The 24250-nt window shown below is 51.4% G+C and overlaps 1 protein-coding gene across 2 annotated transcripts in view; it reads left to right on the top strand.

The window, feature by feature from the left end:
- SEMA5B (semaphorin 5B) overlaps positions 1-24250 on the top strand; it is a 114390-nt gene that overhangs the window by 36836 nt on the left and 53304 nt on the right. The window lies entirely within an intron of this gene.

Below are 24250 nucleotides of genomic sequence, written 5' to 3'. Positions count from 1 at the left end.
TCCCACCAGACAGCATCTCGATGGCAGGGATGTGGAGGTGGCTGGGCGGTGGCCCCTGGCATCTCTAGTCACCCCCGATGAGCCACAGTGCAGCGTCCTTCCACCCGACTCTCCACGGTCTCACCCGACTACGTGGACTCTTTGCCCCAGCAACTCTTTGGGGGCCTTTGACCTTCCCTTTCTACCCCCCATGTCCCTCAGTGAGCCAGTTTTCCCTGAAAAGCTTGATGGGCCACGGAGAAGGGGAGAGAAATCTCATTACACGGAGAGTTTGGGGGCAACACAGAACTCTGTGACCTGCAGCTTTCGAACCCATAGTGTTGTGGTAAGGCTCTGAGGTTTGCGGTGTCGTGGTCCTAAGACAGAGCTGGGTCCTCACCTATTATTCTGTTCTGTTCTGAGCTGGTGGGTCTTAGAGGAGCCCAGGGCCTGCAGGCAGGGCCAGGCCTGGATTTATGAAACTTCCAGGACTTCCATGAAGTTCATCCACCCTGGAACAGGGACAGAGAGGTCACTCAGAGGCACAGAGGCCCTTGTTTCTTCCAGAGAGAGAGCTCATCAGTGAGCCCTGGCAACATTAGGCAGCAACCCTAGCCCAGCCCCCTCTGGCCCACCGCTGCTTCTGTGTGGCCTCTGGGAAACAGCAGGGCTCTGAGCCCAGGAACTGGTAGGGTGGCCATGAGAAGCTTCTGAGAGCGTCACAGATTCCCAGCCCAGTCCCCTGAGTAGTGGTCAGACTGTCAGCGCATGTGCTCTGTGCTGGGCAGAGGCAAAAAGAATTTTTTCCCATCAGGATCAAGGAGAGAAAGATGTGGAGAGGGCATGTAGAAGGGCGCTTCTGCCCATCCCATGCCAGTGAGCAGCAGGAGCGCTGCTGGCCAGCCCCGCCCTGGGACTGAGCCTGAAATCTGAAGCAGATGTGATTCCTCTTGAGGAAGTATACGAGGACAGAGCCCACCCCTCCGGGAGCCGGAGGCCACATTCATTATGGCGTCCGTTTTGTCATCCAGCTTTTACGGAGTGCTTGCTAGCCCTGTGCCCGGTGACCCCATCCCTGGCTTCCCGGAGCTCACAGCCAGGGGGAGGATGGAGGCTGGTGGAGACAAGGTGGCCCGCACACATCTGTGGGAGTCCACTTGAGGTCCAGATTAATTGGTTTTTTGGCTCTTCTCCCAGCAGAGCTTTCCAGGCTCCACCCCAAGGCTTTTGGGGAGATAACTGAGATGCGGGGTCAAGTCACAGCGGGTCGCAGTAGAGCTGTTCCCAAACTGCCAAGTCCTAAAGGGGCTTGTTAAACTCTGCTCCCCCGGGGCTGGCGGAAGGCTCCTCGATGCCCCTCAATTCTCTGCACTCAGTTAATTGCTTTCCACGATCTGTTCGCTCCCTCCCGGCCTTTCCTCCCCCTGCTGGGTCTGCCTGTTCAGGCTCTGGGACTGTCCCTTCCTCCCCACTGGCCCATTCAGACCCTCCAGGGGGAGCCACGTGGCTGGTGTTTCTGTAGAGCCTACCTGAACGCACGGAGTATAGAGAGGGACTGTGTTGGATTTTCACTGCGTCTGGTGTTTTTCCTCTCCTTCAGCTCACCTCCACGTTCCCCTGTTCCCATTCCCCTGTTCCACGGGAGTAGGGGGGTGGGGGGGGGGGCTCTGGAAAAGGGGCTGTTGGGTACCTGGTTCTACATTAAAGCCCCGATGCTTTCTCTTGTCCCTCACATCTAAAGTGAAGGGGAGTTCTAGATAGAATGGGGGTCCTCATCGTGAGGTCCTCAGACCAGCAGCATCAGCAGCACCTGAGAGCTTGGTAGGAGTGAAGACGCTCAGCCCTGCCCCCCACAAGACCACCGAAACAGAAAGGCGGCAGGGTTGGGGCCCAGCAACCTGTGTTGGACATGCCCTCTAGGTGATGCTGGTTCAGCCCACGTTTGGGGACCACAGCTGGAACCCAGTCAGGCCCCTCTCCAACTGCAATACTAAGGCTGGGCTCATCATGTTCCACCTGGCAATAACTAGTGACTTGCAAAAATACAGCAGCCACACTCAGGAGCATGGCCAGTTATCCCGAGGGCGTCATTAAATTCTCAAAATAAAAAAAAAAAAAAAAAAAAAAACCAAAAAACCCCAACTCAAATCAAGTAGAAACAAAGCCCACTATTTATACCCTTCATTTTTTCCAGAAAGGACTTAAGGTGGTTTGCATCCCAGGGGCTTTAGGGAGGACCCGCGGAGCTGGGCCACAGTCTAGTGAACAATAACAGGGCATCTGCTATGAGCGCTGCGGCCCTGAGAACCGCTGGCCAGCTGCAAGCTGCTCCCCTCTTTTCCACAGGCCCCCCACAGCAGTGCACAGAGGCCTGTGCCGGTGACTTTAATAACGCCTCCCTCCCCGGAGGAGCAGAATGCCCTAACATCTCTCTCCTGCTGCTGGCATTTAGCCCATTGCTGAGTTAATTCAAGCAATACTAATAACCGGCTTGCCGGTGAGGAGACCTCTCGCAGACCCCTAAACCCTACTCGCGGGGTGCTGATAACAGCTTAGGAAGCCTGTCTGGCCCCCTGCAGTCATTCACAAAAGCAGCGCTAGACTGGATTCTGTGATGATCCCAAAGGAAATGGAACTTTTGTCCCTGCCCTCTGTGAACCAGTGGTCTAGCAGGGGGGCCGGGGGGCCATGCCGCCGTCCTCAGCATTTGCTTCGGGCTCCCTCCATTCCCCTGCAGGCCTTTCCCCTGGCCCAAAGCCTCTCTCCTTCCGTGGTGCAGACAGCTGGCATCAGTTTCCTGGAGGTCCTCAAACCCCTGCTGGTCGGGCTCCATGGGGTCACACCCAGCATCCCACTTTGCACTGGTTCTGTGAGCAGCCGGCCCCAGCTGAGACCTTTCCCGGCCTTTCTCTGGTCTCCAAGGAGCCTGCAAGAAATGCAGCCTGAGAAAACGGCCTCCCTTCCCTTCCCCCACTGCTCTGTTCTCCTTGCCCACTCCTCCCCCCAACCCCCAGCTCCCCAAGGCTCCCCCAGCTCCTGCCCTCCCACACTCATGTTTTATGCAGAAACATCCCCATTCTCATGGAAAGTGCAGCAAAGTTGGGGAAGGAATTCCAAATCTCTTTTAAAGGGGGCAGAGAGAATGAAGGCTTATGGAGGTTAACCTCTGCTGAGAGTGTTTTCCTGGCTGAGTGGATGCCCGTGTGTGTGTGTGTGTGTGTGTGTGTGTGTGTGTGTGTCCCTTGTTTCCCTTGTGTCCACCGTTTGCAGGGGAGGGGCGGGGTAAGGAGTGAGGGAGGGGACAGACACACACAGACACCCACGCATGCACACTTGCGTCTGGAGCCGGCCTCACCTCCCAGTGCTCCACCCTGCCTCTCCTCCTTTCCGGGGAGCACCAGAAGAGTCTTATTTTGGATGTAAGCATTCTCATAAATTTGGGAGACACAGGGAAAAGAGATGGTATGTTTTTTCAAATAATAGAAAATGAACATACATACAAAACTTTCCTTTTTTAAGTTTTTTTGTTTGTTTATTTATTTGACAGAGAAAGATACAGCGAGAGAGGGAACACAAGTAGGGGGAGTGAGAGAGGGAGAAGCAGGCTTCCTGCTGAGCAGGGAGCCCATGGGGGGCTCAATTCCTGGACCCTGGGATCACGACCTGTGCCGAAGGCAGTCACCTAATGACTGAGCCACCCAGGCACCCCTGTATAAAACTTCCTTTTGGTGATTTCACAAAATCGGATGCTTCTTTGTTTTGAAACATCAGAATGATTGTAGATGATTGATTTTTTTTTTTTTTTAAATAAAATGAGTTTGTTGGGTATGTCAAATTTCTAGTCTATCCTGCTAATTCTAAGTTTCCAGTGGTAAAAGCACCTGCCCATTCAGAAGCCTGGCATCTCTTCTCTTCTGATCGTTTTTTTTTAAGAAGTAGTAAAACCTTGAACAGAAGACTCCATCTGCAGTACACTTAGAACAAGACAAAGGACAGCGTTATGGTTTCTGGACTTGCTGCTGGGAGAGACAGAAAAGCACTTATTTTCAGGAAGGAAATTGTGCAAAGAGAGAGACGTTCCCAATCTCACCGGACACAATTTGCTCCGCAGAATGTTCTCCAACCAGCCAGATTCTCGGAGCCCCGACCTTGAGTCATTCTGGATTCTTCCAGCACTGCATTTTTAGGGCCTTCCCAGAGTCTTGGAAACTGAGGATTCACCTAGATTGAGATAATCTGCTCTCCTTTTTTACCTGTTAACTTATCTCTTGATCTGCCTGCGTCACGTTTTTCCAAATACGGCTCCATGGCAGCCACGTGCAGTGAGAGTTGGGGACAGATGGGAGCATGTTGGGGACATTAGCTTTGGACACCCTCCCCCCCAGCTTTCCCTAGATCCAGGCCCCCCAGCAATGCCCACTGTCTGCAGCACTGAGCAGCTGAGGCATGTTTTCGTGGCTTGGTCAGGCGCTGTGGCCGTTTCCCTCTCACCTGTGCACAGATCTGCCTCTGAATCCTGGACCCAGGGCTTTCACAACAATTTGAGCTGCTGAGGACAAAATTTTTTCCCATACGTGATTAAAGCAATTTGTTTTACTTTCCTCTGTACTTATAAGTGGAAATGTATTTGGATTCCCAGGAACAATTGATTTTTCTGGAGGTCGTTTCGAAAGGAATGTCAAACATGGTGCACCATTATATCCAGACAAAAAGATAGATGTAGTTCGTTTAACATAAAATCTTACTGCATAATTTTTAGAAACAGCATAAAAACACTCCATCCTCAACACTTTATTCATTCTGAAAAAGTTTCAGAATCCAGAGATATATTTGAAATAATCTGTTTCAAAGAAGTCCTTGGGACCAAACCAGGGTGGGGGGAATTTTTTTTTTTCCCCTTATGTGTTTCTTCTAGGCCTTCACATTTTCAGTCTTATCCCTTGGGAATCTTCTGTGTTGAGCAAATTTAGGATGAAGTCTTCCTTCTTCGTTCCTCCTCTGTAGGTTCCTTTGTCATTCTTAAAGAAAACCATCTAAGGTGATTTCAGAATTCTACTATGGCTTTTGGTTGGAGCAGAGGAGGCCGAGAGTGTCAGAGAGCGAGAAAGCAAAGAGATGAAGACACAGGCCCAAACCGAAGACCACAGATGGGTATAAAGAGACATGGACGTGGGGTGCCTGGGTGGCTCGGTCGGTTAGGCGTCTGCCTTGGGCTCAGGTCCTGATCTCAGGGTCCTGGGATGGAACCCTGCATCAGGCTCCTTGCTGGGCAGCGAATCTGCTTCTCCCTCTTCTTCTGCCTCCACCCCTCCCCCCACTTGCGCTCGCATGTACTCTCTCTCTCTCAGGTAAATAAATAAAATCTTTCAAAAAAAAAAATAAAAGACATGGATTGTCAGATTGGCAGCGCCAACTGACAAGTGACAAAGAAAGAGGACTCTAGTGTCAAACCCAGACGCCCTCCTAGCAATGAGCCTGTCCCCTGGCCACGATGGGAGTGAGATCTCCCAAGCACTTTGCCAGGCATCCTCCTTAGCTCTGGGTGTGGGGAGGTTGGCCGGGCAGATGGCAGAGGGGGGGCTCACTCTGAGCACTTGGACCGGCTTTCACAGCTTCTGATACCTGGAGGCTGGCCCTACGTGAATGAGCCTCTGGGGTGCCCTGAGGGGAGGCAGCCAATGAGAAGGGCATGGGGAAGTTTAGCTGGAAAACTGTGGGCAGATCCTCCGAAGCAGAGCACTGCAGGATGGCAGGGGTGGCTTTTCTCCGCCCTGCCAGCTGTTTCTCAATTTACCCCCCTTCATGGCAGGGCCGCTTAGGAGGCTGAGGGATTAATGTCTTTCTAGGGCCAAACCCTGAGGGTGACCTGCCCTTGCCTCTCTGCCCTCCTTTCTCTTTTCCCTTTGTGTGCCATGACCATGGCACACCCTCCCCTTCTTCACAGCGGTGGTGATGGGGGGAGTCACAATAGCCACCTTTTACTGAGCAGTTACTAGATGCTGGGCTGAGATGAACTGCCTGGGTCTTAGGTTCTTTTTGGTCAATTTGAGTACTTCCAACCTTGAAGGGTCAGTGAGGGCTATGGGCCCCACCTCACACTTCACTACCAGGTTGCCAGGAAAGGCAGTCTCAGGCCACATTCTATCTCCCTGTATTGATTAGTGAACCAGCACGAAACAGTCTTACCTGTTCTGGAAGTTTGGGGAAGGGCCCACTCTGTCCTCTTCAGTGGGCCAGCAGCACCTCAGTTGAAAGGTTGCCTTAAGACAGATGTCACAGGATTTGGCTAACCATCTGGTGCAGGGGCTCTGAACCTTGGAGGAGATGCTAATGAAATTGGGTTTTTTTACCCCCAAAGAAGAGCTCATAGGGAGGGGGGCCTGAAGAATGACTCAAATGACTGGTTATTTTTAACACCACAATGATTTATTTTTTCCTTTTACCTTTAATTGAGATATTATAAAACAAATATAACAAACCACAACATAGGTGTTTTAGTAGTGGGCTATATTAAGGTTCGTGCCTCACACCCACCCAGGTGCGGAAAGAGAACGCTGGCAGCCATTCCAGAATCTTCTCTGCATTCCAATCTCCATCTCCATGAAAAGGTAGATTGACTGCCTGTGTGTCTCTATGGGGTTTATTGTTTGTTAGTTTCCCTGATGATATATTATACAAAAAAGCCGAGGCCTCAGCTTCCTGAACCCAGAACAACCCAGAATTCATTGGACCTACAGCAGGAAAGATTAAAGTGAGACCGCACAAAGAATTTAGAATACTAGAAATCAGTGACACGGAGCTACAAAAAGGAAGACAATCCGTGTGATGACTGGGATGTGGTTCTCGTCAGGGATGGGGAAATAGAGATCACCCCAGTCCTAGGGCTGCCCTCAAAGGGTTAGGCAGGCCGGGTACCCCACTACTGCCAATAATGACAACAAGCCAGTAACAAAAGCACTCATGTCTGCAGGACACTGCCAAGGCTTCATGGTGGGGGAGATGGAGACAGGTGGCAATTCTGCCCACAGCCCGCGGGCTGGTCTCAGAGGTTGCCTGGTGTCGTGACCCCTTCTTCTGTGATCTGAGGCATGGTCTTCCTCCTGAAGCCTTCTAATCCTGCCATAGCCCATCAGAGAGAGTGACTCTTGAAAGAAAGAGTGACCAGCTGGGGGACAGGCCTGGGATCTGAGCCCACCCCATTCCCGGGTGACCAGGGCAGCCGAAAAAAATACACTCTGGCTCCAGGCCCAAGGGACACCAGGCAAGGTGCCTGGAGGAAATGGGGCAGTGGAATAAGAGGAGAGTGAATGGCCTCCCTGCTTTCCCTCCATTCAGTGTGTGGTTTCCATGGGGCCCCAAGTGTGTTTACAGGCGGCAGACCTGAGCGGTGGGGGCCACCGGGGTCTGGGGCTGCAAGGCTGCGGGGAAGAAAGGGAGGACTACGGGGCGGGCAGGGATGGTGGGGGCACTTGGAAAACCAAATGAAAAGTTGGCTGTCGAATGCTTTTTGCCAACCATAGTCAATTCTTAATTATCCCCGTAATGGGAGGGAGCGGTGGTAAGAATGATTCAAAGCAGCAAATAATCCCAAACCATTTAAGCTACATGATTTTTAAAAGAGAGAGGAGATTTCCCTTCCTAATGATGTCTGGCTCAGGCTGATGTTAAATGAGGGAAGTAGTAACAGCGAGCTCCCCAGGGATCAAGGCTAGAAGCAGTCTTATTTAACATGTTTATAAATTATTTAGAGTTCACATTTCATGATTTTGTGAACGGGTGCTGGGAGGGGGCTGTAAGTCCTCCCAGAAGCCAGAGGAAACCCTCTTCCAGGGATTATGCACTCATGGGCAGGAATCCCCAAAGTGGGAAATGAAGATGAGATCGGAGGTATTAGGCTAACCAGGCCCATCGCACAAGAGGGCCCTGCTCAAGAGGGACACCTTCCCCACTCCCCCTCCCTCCCACCCCCACCAAGCCAATAGCTAAAAAAAGAGGAGTATGAGTCTCTTCTCTAGAACATTGAATGGCTCCCAGCTTCTCCCTGAATTAAGTGCACCTAAGGCCTTCCGTAGCAAGGTTCTAACCTCCTCTCCCATCATTCCAGCCATGCCCCTGACATTAGGAAAAACAGCCTGCAGGGCCTGGCAACTTGCCACAGTCACGTGGTTAGATGCAAAGCACTTGGAATTGTACCCAGAATTCTGACTCAGAGTCTTCCCATCCATCCATAGCACGCTGGATCCTGGCTAACTCCCAAAGCCGCACCTCAGTTCCTGCCTCTTCTCTCTCTGCTGTCAGGATTCTGTTGATCCGAGGTGCCACCTCTTCTGAGGACCTGTCCCTGTTCCAAAAGTGCTCACTCTCTCCCTCTCTCTCCCTCTGCTCAGAAAACCGGTGGCAGATGTGCCTCTCTTATGGTTCATGTCAAGCTTTACCTATGTGACAGCCTTGGCGTTCTTGTCTCTTTCCACCCAGACACCCTGAAATTTCTTGCATAGTCTGTCCTCCCTGCGGAAAGCACGGAACCCTGCCTTGCCATCAACGTGTGCTGTCCAGGGGTTCCTTGAGTAGAGAAAATGGGATCCTCCCCTGGAACGGGTGTAGCGAGTTAGAGCTGAGTGTCATAGGACCGGCCTGCTCTCCAAAACATGGTGCTGTCATCTCCCAACAGAGCCTTCGCCTTCCGTTTTTCCACAAAGCCATCCAAAGCTGACTGTCTACACATGAGCTCGGTCTGGGGTGAAGGCCACCATTTGTTGCACATGGAGCGGTTCCTGTGACTATATGCCTCCCAAAGTGTGGTGCCCGGTCCCCTGCCTCAGCATCACCTGATGTCCCTGGGCCACTAGGAAGCCCTGCAGAGCCTGGAACTGGCATTGCGACCAGATTGTCATGTGTGTCTAATGACAAGGAGGACTGAGAACAGCTCCCAAAGGGCAGGAGGGCAGCCCTCTGGGATTTGTGAAGGTCATGTGGGAAAGAGTGTGCAAGCACACGTGCATTTGCATGCTTAGACCCATAGGAGTCAAGTGTGTGCTCATGTCCATATTTATGGGTGCCACTCTGGGAACTGGGCCCCTTCTTACATCACCATGCCTCCAAAGTGCCAGCTGCCGGCATGCCTTAAAAATATTTTGGTGAGGGGAACCTGGCTGGCTCAGTTGGCAGAGTATGTGACTCTTGATCTTGGGTTATGAGTTCAAGCCCCACCTTGGGCTTACAGCTTATGTAAGGGGGAAAAAAGGGGCACCTGGGTGGCTCAGTTGGTTAAGCATCTGCCTTTGGCTCAGGTCATGATCCAGGCATCCTGGGATTGAATCTCACATCAGGCTCCCTGCTCAGCGGGGAACCTGCTTCTCCCTTTCCCTCTGCTGCTCCCCCTGCTTGTGCTCTCATGCTGTCTGTCAAATACATAAATAAAATCATTAAGAAAAATGAAAAGAAAAAAAAATTGGTGAGATGTTCCACAGTATGGATGAATCTTGAGGACATGGTGCTGAGTGAAATAAACCAGTAACAAAAGCGCGAGTACTCTATGATTCCACTAATATAAAGTTCCTAGAGTAGTTACATTCATACAGATAGAAAATAGGATAATGGTGATGAGGGGTGGTGAAAGAGGAGGAAGTGGAGCGCCACCGTTAGAGAAGATGAAGAAAGTTCTGGAGATGGATGGAGGTGATAGTAGCAATGTGAACGAACTTAATGCCACTGTAGATTTAAAAACGGTTGAAGTGGTAAACTTGTGTTATGTGTATTTCATCACGATAAAAAACTTTTTAATAATTTGAGCCATTGCCCTGCCCCTGGGAAGAGCGCTGCTAGCTAGAATGCTCCGCCTTGCCCTGGCCTTGCAACTCTCCAGAGACGGGGGGTCTGTGTCCAGCACGGCCCTGCCCAGCGTCCCACACCCTGGAGACGGGGTCCTTCTTTGGGTCCTTGGGTCCTTCAGATCCACCCCACAGTAAGTCATGCTGGGACAGGAGGGGTTTGTGTCATGCAAGAGTCAGAGACTGGCCTAATAAAATGGAAGGAAATGATACTTTTTCGAATGGGGGAAGCCAAATGCAGAGTCTCCAAGAAAATGTGGATGCCATCAGAAGCTTCCAAGTGATGAAATGTTGGGTCAGCTGGTGTGCATGGCTCTAACCAGAGTCAGCTTCCCTTTACCCCAGATGTGTAAGGCTATACATTTAGGAAAAAATAAGTAATGTCATGTCCTCGATCTAGCCGATACAGCCCAGCCAATCTAAAAAGCTGTTGGAAACATTCTCCCAAAGACTTTTTAGACTCATGTGCTGCTTTGGACAAAAAGACCAGCCAAACAGCCAGGCCTTATAGTGAGAGTGCTGGAAACAGCAAGGCATTTGGGTCTGACCTCGGCAAAAGTTGGACATGTAGCCTGTTGCTTCTTCTTGAAGGGATTGTCTTTCTGAGGTGAGACTAAATCTACCAGGACTCCAGGACGGGAGGGCAGTCATGAGGCAGGGGCCATCCCCCACCGTGAATGCCCTCTCCTTAACGTTTTGGCTGAGGTGACATATGAACTTGATCTCCAAGTCCCCCAAATCAGAACGAGGACCTGGCAAAAGGCAGCTTTAGCACAATCATGAGCAAGTGTTATTTACATGGCGGGTAACAAGCATCTTTGGAACTTATAGCCCCCAGAGGTGGCGTAAACTAAACACAGGACTAGACTCAGGGAGAGTGCGGAAATGTTCATAGATGACAATCCATAGTGGGTGGTCAGGGGGTTCTGGACTGGGAGGCCAGCTTCTGAGTTCTGTGTCACGTGGAGTGACATTTCCCCCTGGGGACACTCCTGAGTGCCCTCAGAGAGCTGGATCTGCCCCACGGCTCCAATTCTGATTCTGATTTTCCTTATACTCTCTTTGCCTTGTTTTGTTGGCTGTCTCTGGTCATCCCCTCTAGGTGATAGCCTTTCAGAGACCTGAAGATTTTGACTCTCTCCCCCCACCTCCTGTTCCATTGATATCTTGTTCCTGTTCCAATTTGTAGAGTTCCAGCCCATTATCTTTTTTTCAAGGTGTTCGTTGAAAAATGTCTCATTAAATGTCTCTTCCACTTCTCCCTCTGAACCCCCATTCCTAGGCACTATGCAATGGCAGGGCAAGCTGAAGAAGTTAAAAGCATGGGGGGAGAGGCAGGGTGACTGGGGGTGAGGGATCATGGTGGCTTTGAGATCATGGGAAAAGGGCAGACAGAGCAGCCTAGAGCCATAGGACATAGAGACAGGAGCCCAAGGGGCCTGGGAGGAGGAACCATCATCAGCCTCCCCTCCTGCCCTGTTCTCTCCCTTACCATTTGCCCAGGTAAGCTGATCATGCATTTATGGAGGACCTACACACTCCGTGGAGGCTGAGGGTGAGCGAGTCTTCCAGAAAGGACCCCCTGTCCTTCCTCTGTACCCCTGCAGAGCTTCACTCTGGGCTGCATGGCCAAGACCTCCATTCGCCTAACTCCTGTTACTCTGCGAAGCTGGTCCTGGAAGACAGGCTAATCAACCACCGAGTTTCTGTCTGCCTAACTCCCTCCACTCCCAGGCTGTTTCCTATTTAGCTGTTAGGTTTTCAGGGACATAACTTTGACCCATGGTTTATGGGAGTCCATTAAAAAACAAGCTGTGTTATAATGGGCTTCTACTGTCCTGGATCGATTTTCCTCCTTTCTGCAGGAAAGGAAGAATGCTGGCTGGCTGGTGTTTGGGATGCTGTGATCCTGCAGCCAGGCAGCCCGCCTCCCCCCCACCCCAGCCTGTGAGCATTCAGCTGCTCACTTCCCCAGCTGAGTGAGAGGTTCTTTTCAGGGCCAACCAACTGCACACGGATTCCTGAGCCATGATCTCATCGGCTCATGAGAGGCTGAGCACGTACACCAACTCCCACTGGAGAGAGAGGGGGTTTCTAGGGTCCAAGTGGGGTGAGGGGAGGTTCAGGGCTTCACCCTTTAGTTTAGGGCCAAGGCTGGTGTAGGCACAAGTCTTGCCATCTATCTCCCATGGCTGTCTGCCCACGCTGCTGTGCATCCCCACCTGGGCTAGGACTGGCTGGCAAGGCTCCTCTTCTGCCACGGCTGTCTCCACACCAGAGCTCCAGGACACAGTCTTGCAGGGGTGATCTGGCCCTGGCTCGGACATCTTCCTGCCCACACTGTTGACTTCGACATTCCTTTAGTTGGCAAATATTTATTGAGCTCGAACTGTAGTGCTTCCCGAAGTGGGAACATGGAGCTTTTGGATAGGAACCATCTGGAATGATGGTTAAAATGCTGGCTCCTGGGCACTATGCCAGACCTAATGCATCAGAATCTCTGGGTGGAGCCTGGGGATCTGCATTTTAATCAGTTCCCCAAAGTGATATTTTTGTGCCCTAATGTTTGAGACTTGCTGGCTGTGATGGTTAATTTTGTGTCAATGTGGCTGGGCCATGGGGCCCAGATATTTGTTCAAAAATTATTCTGGATGTTTCTGTGAGGATATTTTTGGATGAGGTTAACATTTAAATTGGTGGACTTTGAATAAAGCAGATTGCTCACTGTAATGTGGGTGGGCCTGGTCCAATCAGTTGAAGGCCTGAATAAAACAAAGACTAACCTCTTCTCAGTGAAAGGGGATTCTTCCAGCCCACCCTGCAGATTTTGGGCTTGCCAGCCTCTATAATCACAGGAGCCAATTCCTTGAAATAAACCTCCCTTTCTGACACACACACACACACACACACCCTTTTGGTTCTGTTTACCGAAAGAACCTCTACTAATACACTGGTTGCTATGTGTAAGACCCTGGCCCTCACATCACAGTCACACCTGGGCAGATGTCAGCTTAAAGCAGTCCACTGTCTGCCTCTGCCCACCAGTCCTGGCTTTGTAAGCATGTGTTCTAAAGCACCTGAGAGAGGCTGGCTGAGCATAGCAGTACTGCTGTTGCCCAGCCCTGACTCTTCTCTGGGCGGAGGGTCCTGACCTGCTGCCCTCCCCAGGACAGAGCCTCGATTTTACTGTCAGATTCAGCAAATAAAAATACAGGATGCCCAGTAAAATTTGAATTTTAGATAAGCATTGAAACTTATTTTAGTAGAAGTGTGTCTCGTGCAATGTTTGGGGCATACTTATACTAAAAGACTTCATCTGCAATTCAGATCTCACTGGGCATCCTGCATTTCAGGATGTGACAGCTCTGCACACTTTTCTCTTGAGCCTGGAGTCCGTGATTGGTTCTTGTTAATTGTATTCCTTTACAAAGGGCTTTCTCTGATGTGATCTCTTTCCACCCTTGCAACGATGGGGAGGCAGAGCTGGCATCATAGCCATTATCCCCATTTCACAGTGGGAACTGAGGGTAGGAGGCTGTCAGAAGTTCCCAGCTGAGATCAGAGCAGCCCCTGCTACACAGTAGAACCACCTGGAGGGATTTTAAATCACTCCCCTGTGTTTGGGTGATGTGTATGATGTCTGCAACTTACTTTGAAATGCATCAGAAAATAAAATGGATGAATGCATGGGCAGAGGGATGATGGATAAATATGTGATAAAGCAAATATAGCGAAACATTGATGACAGAATCTAGACGGTGGGTATACAGGTGTTCACTGTTCAATCGTTTAACTGCTTTGTATATTTGAAAGTATTCCTTAAAAGTTGGGAGGAAAAAACCCTGGATGCTTAGGTCCCACCCCAGAGCAATTAAATCAGAATCTATGCAGGTGAGGCCCAGGCAGCAGTCTTGTTTCAACGCTACCCAGGTGATCTGAGCTCACCCATCCCACCTCCCTGTGTACCAGGCACCCCCTGCAGGCTACAGGTATCCTGCATCAGTGGTTGCCCGGCTCCCAGTGCATCCGAGTGTGGAGGGCTGGGTAAAACAAATGACTGGGCCTCTTCCCCAGACTTTCTCATCCAGTAGGTCTGGGTAGGGGGCTGAGAATTTGCACTTTGTAGAAGTTCCCGGGGGTTGCAGATGTTGCTGGTGCCAGGACCACACTTTGAGAAGCACCTCGCACAGAAACACAGCCAGACACAGGGTGGATGCATGCTAAGCCATAGTATCAACCACACGCCGATCTGTCAGCCAAGGAAGCCATTAGCTGTGGGAGGGTCAGAAGAGGCTTTGTGGAAGAGCCTGCATTTGTGCGAGCTTTAGAAGATGGGAAGGTTTTCATGATGGGGAGGTTTTCAGAGGAGGAGAGTGCCTTCTGTGCAGCGGAACAGTAGAAGCAAAGACAGGGAGGTGGGCAAGTGCAGGAGGGGTAGCTGGATCTGGGGATGGACCGAGGGGGTGGTGGGGGATGGAGAGGGAACGGCCAGAGGGGAGGCAGGAAGGGTAGCTTGTGCCAGATGGCAAGAGCTCTTGGATTTGATCATGTGGGCAGTGGGAAGCCAGCGAAGGTTTATTAGCAGCAAAATGATGTGACCAAATCATCGCCGTGGACTGTTCATTCTGGCAGCTCTGTGTGGGACAGATTGGGGAGGAGAGATGAAAGATAGGCAGCGTTCTTAGGAGACTATTGTGAGCATCCGCGGTGAGTCGTGTGGAGGGTCCACATAATCACAACACGGATAATGATGATAAAATAGTGGCTGACATTTATCCAGTGCTTTCTGGGGGCTAGCCAGTGCCGTGCTTTTGCAAACGTTCCTTTTTAATCTTTGCAACTGCACTGCTTGGTCTTCCCGGTGAGGAAACCTACTCGGAGTGCCCGGGTTGGGATTCGAACCCAGGGCTGTGCGTTTTGTGTGGGTGCTCCCACAAAGGTGTGGAGAGTGGTGGGGAGGAGGAGGAGGCTGGCAGGTCCCTGCCTGGGTCCTCACATCCCCAGGGAGTCATCATCAGTCCCTAGCTCGGGGTCTTGTGCACGTCCCTGCTGAGGCTGGGCCCGAGCTGGGAGAGGTGCAGCTGGACGGGGGGAAGCCATCGCTCTTCCTCTGCCACCAGCCACGCGTGGTTTTCCTGGCAAGCAGAGGCTCAGCTGTGCCTCCCTCTACCCTGCCCCGGGCCTAGCACCCACTCTCTGTCCCTCCATGTGCAGTGCTCCCTACGGCTGCTTGTACACCACACCTGTAGTCACTTAACTAAAGCTTTTAGGAGAAAAGTGACCTTGCTTCCCACTCCCTTCGAGGTCCCTACTGTCCTTGGGCCTGAGGAAAGGACACTTCCAGGTACTTCCCCAGAATTCTCGCATTTCGGGCATTCCTCTAACCCTACCATGGCCACTGTATACCCAGGCAGTTCCATTACTGAAAAGGGAATGGGTGTGGGGGCAGGACCTGTAGGGTAAGTAACAGTCCTTACAGAAACATGCCTGCAAATAGTAAGCCTGTTAGCTGTTGTTCTTTTTATAACTGGGCTCCATGAATGCAGAGCTTGGGGACTTTGGCACCAATGACCAGGTTTAAAGAGAGACATTCATTAAGCACTGGAAGGGCTTTGTCAGATCTTGACCATCTTTCTGTCTCTAAGAAGGGCTGCTTTTATACCAGGTCAGAAAGAGCTCACTGTACTTCTCTTAAAGAACCCCCTCCTCTCTTCCCATCCCCTGGCCCAGGGCTGAAGCTCTCTGCCCTGTCCTCCACCAAGCCCCAAGGCTTGCTCAGCTCCTGGACACTCTCCACCTGGGAGGTCTTTGAGCACGTGCCCTGCCCCGCCACCTCCCCCTCCCACCAACCAGAAGGACCAGCCTCATAGATGCCTGGGGCTAGGGCAGCAGTGAGGTTCTTACTGTACCTGCAGAAGCCTTGTAGGCATCTGTGTGCGTGTGTGTGCATGCAGCTGAATGTGCACCCATGTGCGTATTCCCATATGGAGGGTGTGTGTTTGGGGCAGTGGTGGTGGTGCAGTCCCAGACCTGCTCTTCATTCAAATCTGTTTTTTACCTGTTTGTGCAGGAGGAATGGGGCTCACCTGGCAGGGGAGGATGATGGAAGCATTTTCTGGAAAGGCTTCTTGCAAGGGCTGGACAGTGGGGCTGTGTGCGCCCTGTCTCTGTCCCAGCCTCCCCTCGCCATCAGCCAACCACCTGTAAGCCTTCTTCCTCCCTGGGCTGAAGTGTGTAGCATGTGTGGGGAGCAGCTGGGGTGTGGTGTCCCTGGGCTTTTTCTCCCAGCTTCCCTCAGCCAACCAACCACGTGCTGCCAGATGGATCTGGGTGCTGATGGGGTATGCGCAGGGAATGGCAACCAGCTCCCAGCCCGTGGCCTTGCCCGATGTGTTGGAACACAGTTAAGTTCTGGAAGTTCGGGGATCTGAGCTGGCAAGACCCAGATCAACAGGAACTAAGCCTGGTGGAGAAAACTCTCGGCCCTCCAGGAGGAAACCCTCCTGGAGTGGCTCCCTGCCACTCTCCGCCCCCAACCTGGGCTCTACACTCGCTGCCCTCCCTGGGAATCTTCAGGCCACCGACTCTCCTTGAGCACGAACTCCGGTCTCTTAGCCCTCCGCTGTTTTATTTATTGCACAAACACCACCATAACAGCAATAACATAAACCAAGAAAAAGTCTCCCTCCATTTCAAGACCTTAACAGATGAGCTGTTCAATTTTCTTTGTTCCCTTCTAGTCCCTGTCCATATTATATCCCTCCTTCTTTTCTCCTCCACCCTCCCCCCAACTCCTTTCCTTCCTTCCTTTCTGTAAGAGGAAAGGGGGCAGATTTCAGCACCTCCTGCAGCCTGCCAGGCCCTGCCCAGGTCACCGAGGGTAGGGGAGAAGACTCGCCTGCAGGATAGAGGTGTGGGTGCTGTCCTTGGCTGCTGGCATCTCAGAAGCTGAGCTGGACCAGCATGTGCACCCTGGGCTTGATGACTAGCTGTTGTTTCTCTCTTTTGCCATGGTCTCAATACTGCTCACTCCCCAAAGCGGGTATTAAGAGTGATTTTTCTGGAGATGGTGGGATTCAGTCATTTGCAGCTTCCAGATTTCTGAATCAAGGTATGTGAGCCCTCAGAATTACCTGTCATCAATGAGGACAGGCTCTCAGTTTCAGGCTCCCAGGCCCACGTTGCTCAGAGCCTTATCCAGTGTGGGCGGCCATCAAGGCTTGACTTGGGGAGAAGATTGCATTCAAGATCTGGAGAGGGTACAGCAGGGGAGGGCCGGGGTAGGTTAACTTCGCACTCCGAACATTCGGATCTGTGGCCCTTCTTAGGGCCTGCAGACTTCATAGGGGATCTGACGGGGTCCTCAAAGGGCAGGAGGTGTGTGTCCTCCCTGACCCCAGCCTTTCCATGGAGCCATTTCATCTGCATCCAAGCCAGCATCCTAACCACCCTCACTAACTCCCGGGGAAGTCTCTCCCCAGGGCTGGACCTCTTAGCCCAGGAGCAGGAGTGAAGCCAGTGGGTTAAATGAAGAGCTGAAAAAAGTCAAACCGTAGCCCAAGGCACAGATAGTGCAAAACAGCGTGCAAACTGTGAATAACTTGTATTTGATTCACGTTCTGAGGATGACAGGTCTAGACTGAGTTTTGCGCCTCTGCAACTGGGGGAGGGGAGAGATCCGGGGAGTGCTGGATGGCAGGGGAAAGAGCTGGCACCCTTCCCTCGGGGCAGCAGAACGATACCTGTTGCTGTGTGGTCTGAGGTTGTGTTCATTTGAACACATCACACGTTCAACGCATACTCCCCGCGACATCAGTGCGCGACTCCCAAAAAGTGTGTTACTGCCGGTTTCCTAGAAATACTGAAGAACTAGTTTTGTGGAGAGGTCTCACCAGCTGCCACTAGGGACATGATTGGGCCCCCGTGGGTCTGGTTGAGAGGCCTTCGTTGAACATTTATTTACTCGACTCGTGGTGCCACCACCTCCCCGGCATTTCATCTTCCTGCAGAGTCTATGAAGTAGCTGTCATTACCACTAGTGTTGTTGTAGTCATGATCCCTCTTTTGTTTTATTTTTTTAAGATTTTATTTATTTGACAGAGAGATCACAAGTGGGCAGAGAGTCAGGCCAGAGAGAGAGAGAAGGGGAAGCAGGCTCGCTGCTGAGCAGAGAGACCGATGCGGGGCTCGATCCCAGGACCCTGAGACCATGACCTGAGCCGAAGGCAGAGACTTTAACACATTGGGCTACCCAGGCACCCCATGATCCCTCTTTTAAAGAGAAAGGGGCCAGCGGGGCCCCATGATTCTGAGCACAGCGTCTGACCCTGCCCCGCCTGGGACAGTGCCCTTTGACTAGCTCAGGGAGAGAGGCAGTGCCGGCACAGCACATACACTTGTCCCCATACCCCACCTGGCTGCCCGAAAGCCTCAGGGAAGGCTTCCTCCGCAGAAGCCTGGCACCACCCATGCAGCCGTGTGTGGAGACCCTCCTCATTGGGCATTCAGGATGGGGCCTCCTATTCATTCATTCAACAGACATCGGGGCTGGGGAATCCAGAGAGGAATATGACATTATTCTTGTCACCTCTTAGCAGACCTGTTAATATATTTGCTTCTCAGCCCACACCGGATTCCAAAAACATTTCCTATCAATTACCTTGAGCAGAATTCTCACCTGCCACGTTTTCCTTCTCCAAGCTGGCTGCTTTATGAGTATCTAAACTTTCAACCACGAGTGGGCACGTTATCTAACCTCCCTTTGGCTAAGAGCAAGGATCCCCTACCTTTTGTTCCACCGTTCAGTCATCCCCTCAGTGAACAAATAACTCTGGGTCTGCATGTCAGGTACTGTGTTAGGAGCTGGGGATACAGTGCCGAGCAGAAAAGACAGGATTCCTGCCCATGGGAGTTTACAGACATTAACCGGATGATTCCCTCGTCGTGCTCTGATGCATTCCCAAGGACTGAGGTGTTTTGTTCAGGAGTGGCTCCCTCAGGCATGGCGTTCCTAGGGTCCTCGACTGCCCCACACTCAGCCTGTCCTGTCTGCTGTGGCAGTGCCCGAGGACCAGGTGTTGGTGGATCCTTCCCTTTGGAATGAGGCAGAGGACACATGCTCACTCTCTTGGTCTGTGGCTCTTGATCCAGCCCTTCTTATGAGAGCTGCCTGCAGTGGACAAGCTTAGCAGGGCCTCTGAAAAGAGGAGGCCATTCTGCTCCACCCCCAGAAAGAGGGCAAAAGAGAGGCCTTGTTTCTCTATGGAGTTTGGTGGCTCGGCAAAGGCGACGCTGCAGTTAGGCAGATGTGGATTCCAGTCCCAGAACTGTCACCTACCTAGCTATGGGGTTGAGCGAGTTGTGAATGTCTGTGCACCTCAGCTCCCTAGCATGACATGGGGGCAGTAATCTCGCTGCAGTAATTAAATGTGATACGATACATGAAAGCTTCTGGACTGTTTGTCATTTAATAGAGGGGTGACCACTCTTCCTTCAGTGTCCAAATGACTTTCAGCTTCTTAAGGGCATGATTGCCTCTGGAGTTGACACTTCCCAAGAAAAAGAGAGCAAATGCTAGAAAATAAGGAATAATTAAGCCCCCTAGCGTAGGCCCACGAGGATAGGACAGTGGTTCCCAGAATGTGGCCCTGGACTCAGCAGCACCTGGGAACTTACTAGAAAGGCAAAGTCTCGAGCCCCACCTCAGAACTACTAAACCAGAAATCCTGGGGGAGGGACCCCAATCATCGATTTTCACAAGTCTCCAGGCGATTGTGATCGAGGCTAAAATGTGAGGAACCTCTGGGCTGGAGATTGCAAACCCGCTGTCAGGGGGCCAAGTTCTTGCACAGATGTGTTTTGTTTGCCTTCTGTCATCAGCTGGAGCTGAGCAGCAGCTGCCTCTGAAGAGTGGCTGTGCCCTTCTGAAGGGGTTACAGTCTTCGCTCTGCCGCTCCCTCCTGTGTCCCACCAGCTGGCCTCCCTCCCTTGGCTGCCCAGCCCCTGGCAGCGGGCATCTGAGTTTGCAGCCAGGGCTCTAGGTCAGGGTCTGACTCACACAGAGGGAGCTGCTCTGTTTCACCAGATCCTGAGTGTCGCGGGGTTGGGAGAACGTCCTGGGATGCTGAGCTCCCGGGCCCAGCAGGCAACAGGAACAAGGAAGCCCGTACTCTAATTCCCAAAGCCAGCCATCAGGTTCTACTGGTTTCACTTCGGGATTTGGTCTGAAGTGTTGTGAATTCCCAGCACATCACACACACCCACATTCCACTGTAAGTCCAAAAATACCTTCCACAGCCAAATTGAGATGATTTTTACATTCCCCACTACCTTGGATTATCTGCCTGGCTGCTCTGTGCCACCCTCGCCACTGGCCCAGCTGATGGCTAACGTGGAGAGACAGAAGGGCCAGCAGTGGGCAGCTCAGCTGGGAGCGGGACTTTGCCTGTCCCAGAAGTCTACATCCAAGTGGGATCCAGGAAGGCTGGGAGGACCGGGGGCTGTGGTGTCTGGGGGATGGAGCAGGGGAGTGTGGAGCTGGGAGCTCTCAATGCTGAGGCTGGAACAGATAATCATGACTGAAAATGGACCCAGATCTCAGTATGAAGAGAGATGGAATGGGATGTGAGGAGCAAACTGTGGGCAGTGGGAGAGGGACCGAGTTGGGCTCAACCTTGGACACAGGGGTGTGGAGGAGACTCAGGAAGCTTCCCTGCTTTGTACCCCACCCCACCCCACCCCCGGGGCCAGACCAATGCTTCCTCCCTTCTGGAGAGAATACACCTCAATAGCAGCTCGATCTGGACATAGGAAACAGGCTAAGAGTACAGGCTTTGACATCCAACGGATCTGAGGTCAGATCCTAGCTCAGCCACCTCCTGTGTGACTCTGGACAAGGGACCCAACCTCCCTGTTTACTCACCTATCAAAAGTCTGGAAAGCCTATTTCATAGGCATATGGTGAGGATGAAATGTGATAACATTTGTGAAACCATTAGCATACTGTCATAGAATAAAGAACACAATAAGCTTAGTTATACTTATAATTATCAGACAGCAGAAACCATGTCTTTTCACCGGAAACCCGGGTATTGAATTTGGAAAAATGGCGTCATTGGTGAGGAAAATGGATTCAGATGTAAGCATTAATCAATGAGCAGAAGATCATGTAATTCTTAAAAGAGAGGTACTGCAAAGAAAGAGACAGTGTCCCTAATATTTGGGGCTCGTGGCATTTATTAGGGCCCTTGATAAGTATTGGTTTGTGTAGCAAAAGAGATGCAAGAATGTCCTGTTAGTGGTGGGTGCCAGACACGGATGAAGTCACTAAGAGATGTTCATGTGACATGACTCCTCCTCCCCTCCTTGAAGCCAGCCTCAATGGAGTGGGGAGGATCTGTGTTGCCTAGACCTGGGGGTGATGGACAGATTTACCTCAGGTGTCCGCACAAACATTATTAACCTCAGGAAGATCCAAATTTGCCTGATTTCCCCCTGCCCTTTCTCACAAAAAAATGGTATGTCCCATTGTGTTTTGGCTTGGGGTTTGGGATGCAAACAGCTCCTCTCTCTTCTAATCTAAAAGGGATAGTACTGGGGCACCTGGGTGGCTCAGTTGGTTAAGCATCTGACTCTTGATTTCAGCTCAGGTCATGATTTTAGAGTTCTGGGATCAGGCCCCGTGTTGGGTTCTGTGCTCAGCTGAGTCTTCTTGTCCTTCCCCCTCTGCTCCTTCCACCCAACCCCCTGCTCGCTCTCTCACGCTCTCTATCTCTAAGGTAAATAATCAAATAAAATATGTCAAAAGAAGTAAATAAAAGGGACAGCACTGGGAGGGCTGGACCCCTCCAGCCACCCAGGCCACCACTAGATCACCCCCAGGATCACTATTCCTTCTGACTCAGGTTCTTGCTTCTGAGGAGACCAACCCTGAAAGAAAGGCCTGGAGTGGGGGATTAGCATCCATGCATTTCTGATTCTGTCCAGCTGTGTAAATGGCTTAGTGAAGACTAAAGCAGCCCGTAATTATAACAATTATAATGAGCAGGGAGAGCATGGATGCAGAAGTATAATCCAAATTAAACGGCAAAGGGGAGTTACACTATTCCCCCAAGGCTCTTTCTGCCCGAGGACTGTGTGAGTCTGTGAGCCTAAACGTTCCTGGGGGCCCATCCTGATAATCGGGTGACATGGAGACCAATTGATGTTTGGATTTTTAGCTTTCCAGGAAAACATACTGGAGCCTTGGAGAGGATTCACGAATTTCCTTGGAGGGAGGGAGGAATGGAGGAGAGAAAGACAGGTTAGAGGAAGAAGGTGCCCACACCGGCTCTGGTCAAGGTTCCAGCCCTGGAAGGGGTTGAGGGCTGGGCCTGGCCCACACTTTGTCATACCAACAGGGTGAAGGGAAGAGCCCCCAACCAAAGTTTCATGCAGTTTGGTCTTGACAACAGCGCGCTCCTTCCCCCAGCTCCTGTCAGCCCTCCTCTTCAAAGCCTCCTAAGGACTTGTTTTTGGGCAGATTCCCGAGAAGCAGAGTCTGAGCTGGTTGGGATTCCCGTGCAAGTGGTCAAAGGGCCCTTTTGAAGCACCTGCCAGGGTGTGAGGGAAGTTGGACAGAGCAGAGGACAAGGCCAGCTGAAGACGTGCTATCTGGGGAAGCCTGCCGATCTCCGGGGGAGCTCTGGGGCATGAATTACAGACCAGAAGCTGGTGCACCCAGGACTGGGGGCTGGGTTTTCTACTTCGGTGATTGCCCACTCGTCTCCCAGACATAACTCCAGGAGGAGCCCGCCCTGGGCTCAGGGCCAGCCTCTCAAGAAGGTTGCTGGGGGTGGGGGATGGGTACTCTGGCTGCGGAATGGGGGTCTGGGCAGGACGCCAGCAGCACCTGCTACACAGCTATTCCAACCCCACACTCGTCCTCTCCTCTTTCTCTCCTGTGAAAAGCCACATTAATTAAACTCAAGAAGTTCCTCATGTATTTCTGAAAACCATATAGAGGTCATTTGTGGGGTGATTGGAAAGGGGGGTAGTCTAAGGTTCTTCTCTATCCTAAAGTCTATAAGATTACACTCCACAGTGAGTAATTATTGGGGTAATTCTTCCAAGACCAATCATATGTAAAGGCTTATTCTAATAAATATTCTTATGATGAAATTTCACACTGACTCACTTCTCAAAAGGGCACTGGGAAGCAGCTTTTTTATTATTGTTGTTGTTATTCCCGCTGCACAAACTGCTGCTCAGAATGGCGAAGCGCGTTACTTGAGGTGACTCAGCTAGGCAAAATAGTTCATTTCTAACAGTAAAATTGCAGGTAACACTACAGACATCTGGGGACTCTTCTTTTTAGGAGAGCTCATTCTTTAAAGGAACTCTTTAAATCATCAACCTCTCAGTCCCACCCCACCCCCAAAGCATCAACCTCAAATGAAAATATTTATCAATGGTCTTCAGTGTTCAAGACACTGGTAGTGTCTGGGGACTTTGAAAAGATTGTGTTATCTGCCTAATGGGCTTTTGGTCTAACCAGGGAGCCTGATACGTAACAAACAGGCAGGTTGGAGCAAATGCCAAGTAAGAGGATAGGTGCGCATCGTAGGAACTGGATGGGTCGGGGTGGGGGGGTGGTTTTCTGAAGGGGAGTGGTGTTCCAGGCTGGCCTTAGAGAAGCATGGGTCTTGAATGAGCTAGATTCAAGCTAGCTGCTAAATATTCCCTTCCTGCCAGCTGGTTGTCACTGGGAGACCTCTGCCAAGCAGTGGCACATCCATCCGTTCCTCCATTCATTCGCAGAACACGTGCATGTCAGCTGAGTTCTCACTACATGGCAGGCTCTGTGCTTGGCTCTGGGGAGGCAGGGAGGAGAGGGCTCCGCCTGAAGCTCACCATCTAATGCAGACACGGCCCACCCTGCTGTCATCTTTCCAGTCCCTAATCTCCGGTCCTGAGCCATCCAGGCTGTGAAATGCTCTGAACAGCAGTGTGTGTTCTTGACGTCACTCACCTCTAAATAAGCAAGGGATCAGTTTGTGACCTCCCTGAATACTTTTGGTGCAGGTAACAAAAGCACCACCAAAATAACTTTAAACATAAGGACATAAGATTAGAGGTGACTGCAGCTGCTGGCCTTTGTCTCCTGGCTCAGCATCATCAGGGTGTGCTGTCATTCTCTCAGCCTGTCTCTCATAGTGTCAAAATGGCTGCCATAGCTCAAGACATCACATTCAAGGAAGTCACCAAGGAGGGTGTCAGGACAGAAGGGGTTGGTGCCAGCTTACTCTATTCTCTTATAAGGAAAGCAGCACTTTTCCAAAATCTGTAGCTGACTTCTGCTTATTTCTCATTGGCTGCAATGATACACAGAGCCATCCCTAACTGCATGAAAGTTGGGAAAGCATCTTACCTGGGGCTGGGAGCATTGCCATTCTGCAACATGG

The sequence above is a fragment of the Mustela nigripes genome, chromosome 2 (genome assembly GCF_022355385.1).
Source record: "Mustela nigripes isolate SB6536 chromosome 2, MUSNIG.SB6536, whole genome shotgun sequence".
Classification (NCBI taxonomy): Eukaryota; Metazoa; Chordata; class Mammalia; order Carnivora; family Mustelidae; genus Mustela; species Mustela nigripes.
Note: the sequence above shows the minus strand (reverse complement) of the source record. Positions and strands in the feature narration are given on the sequence as shown.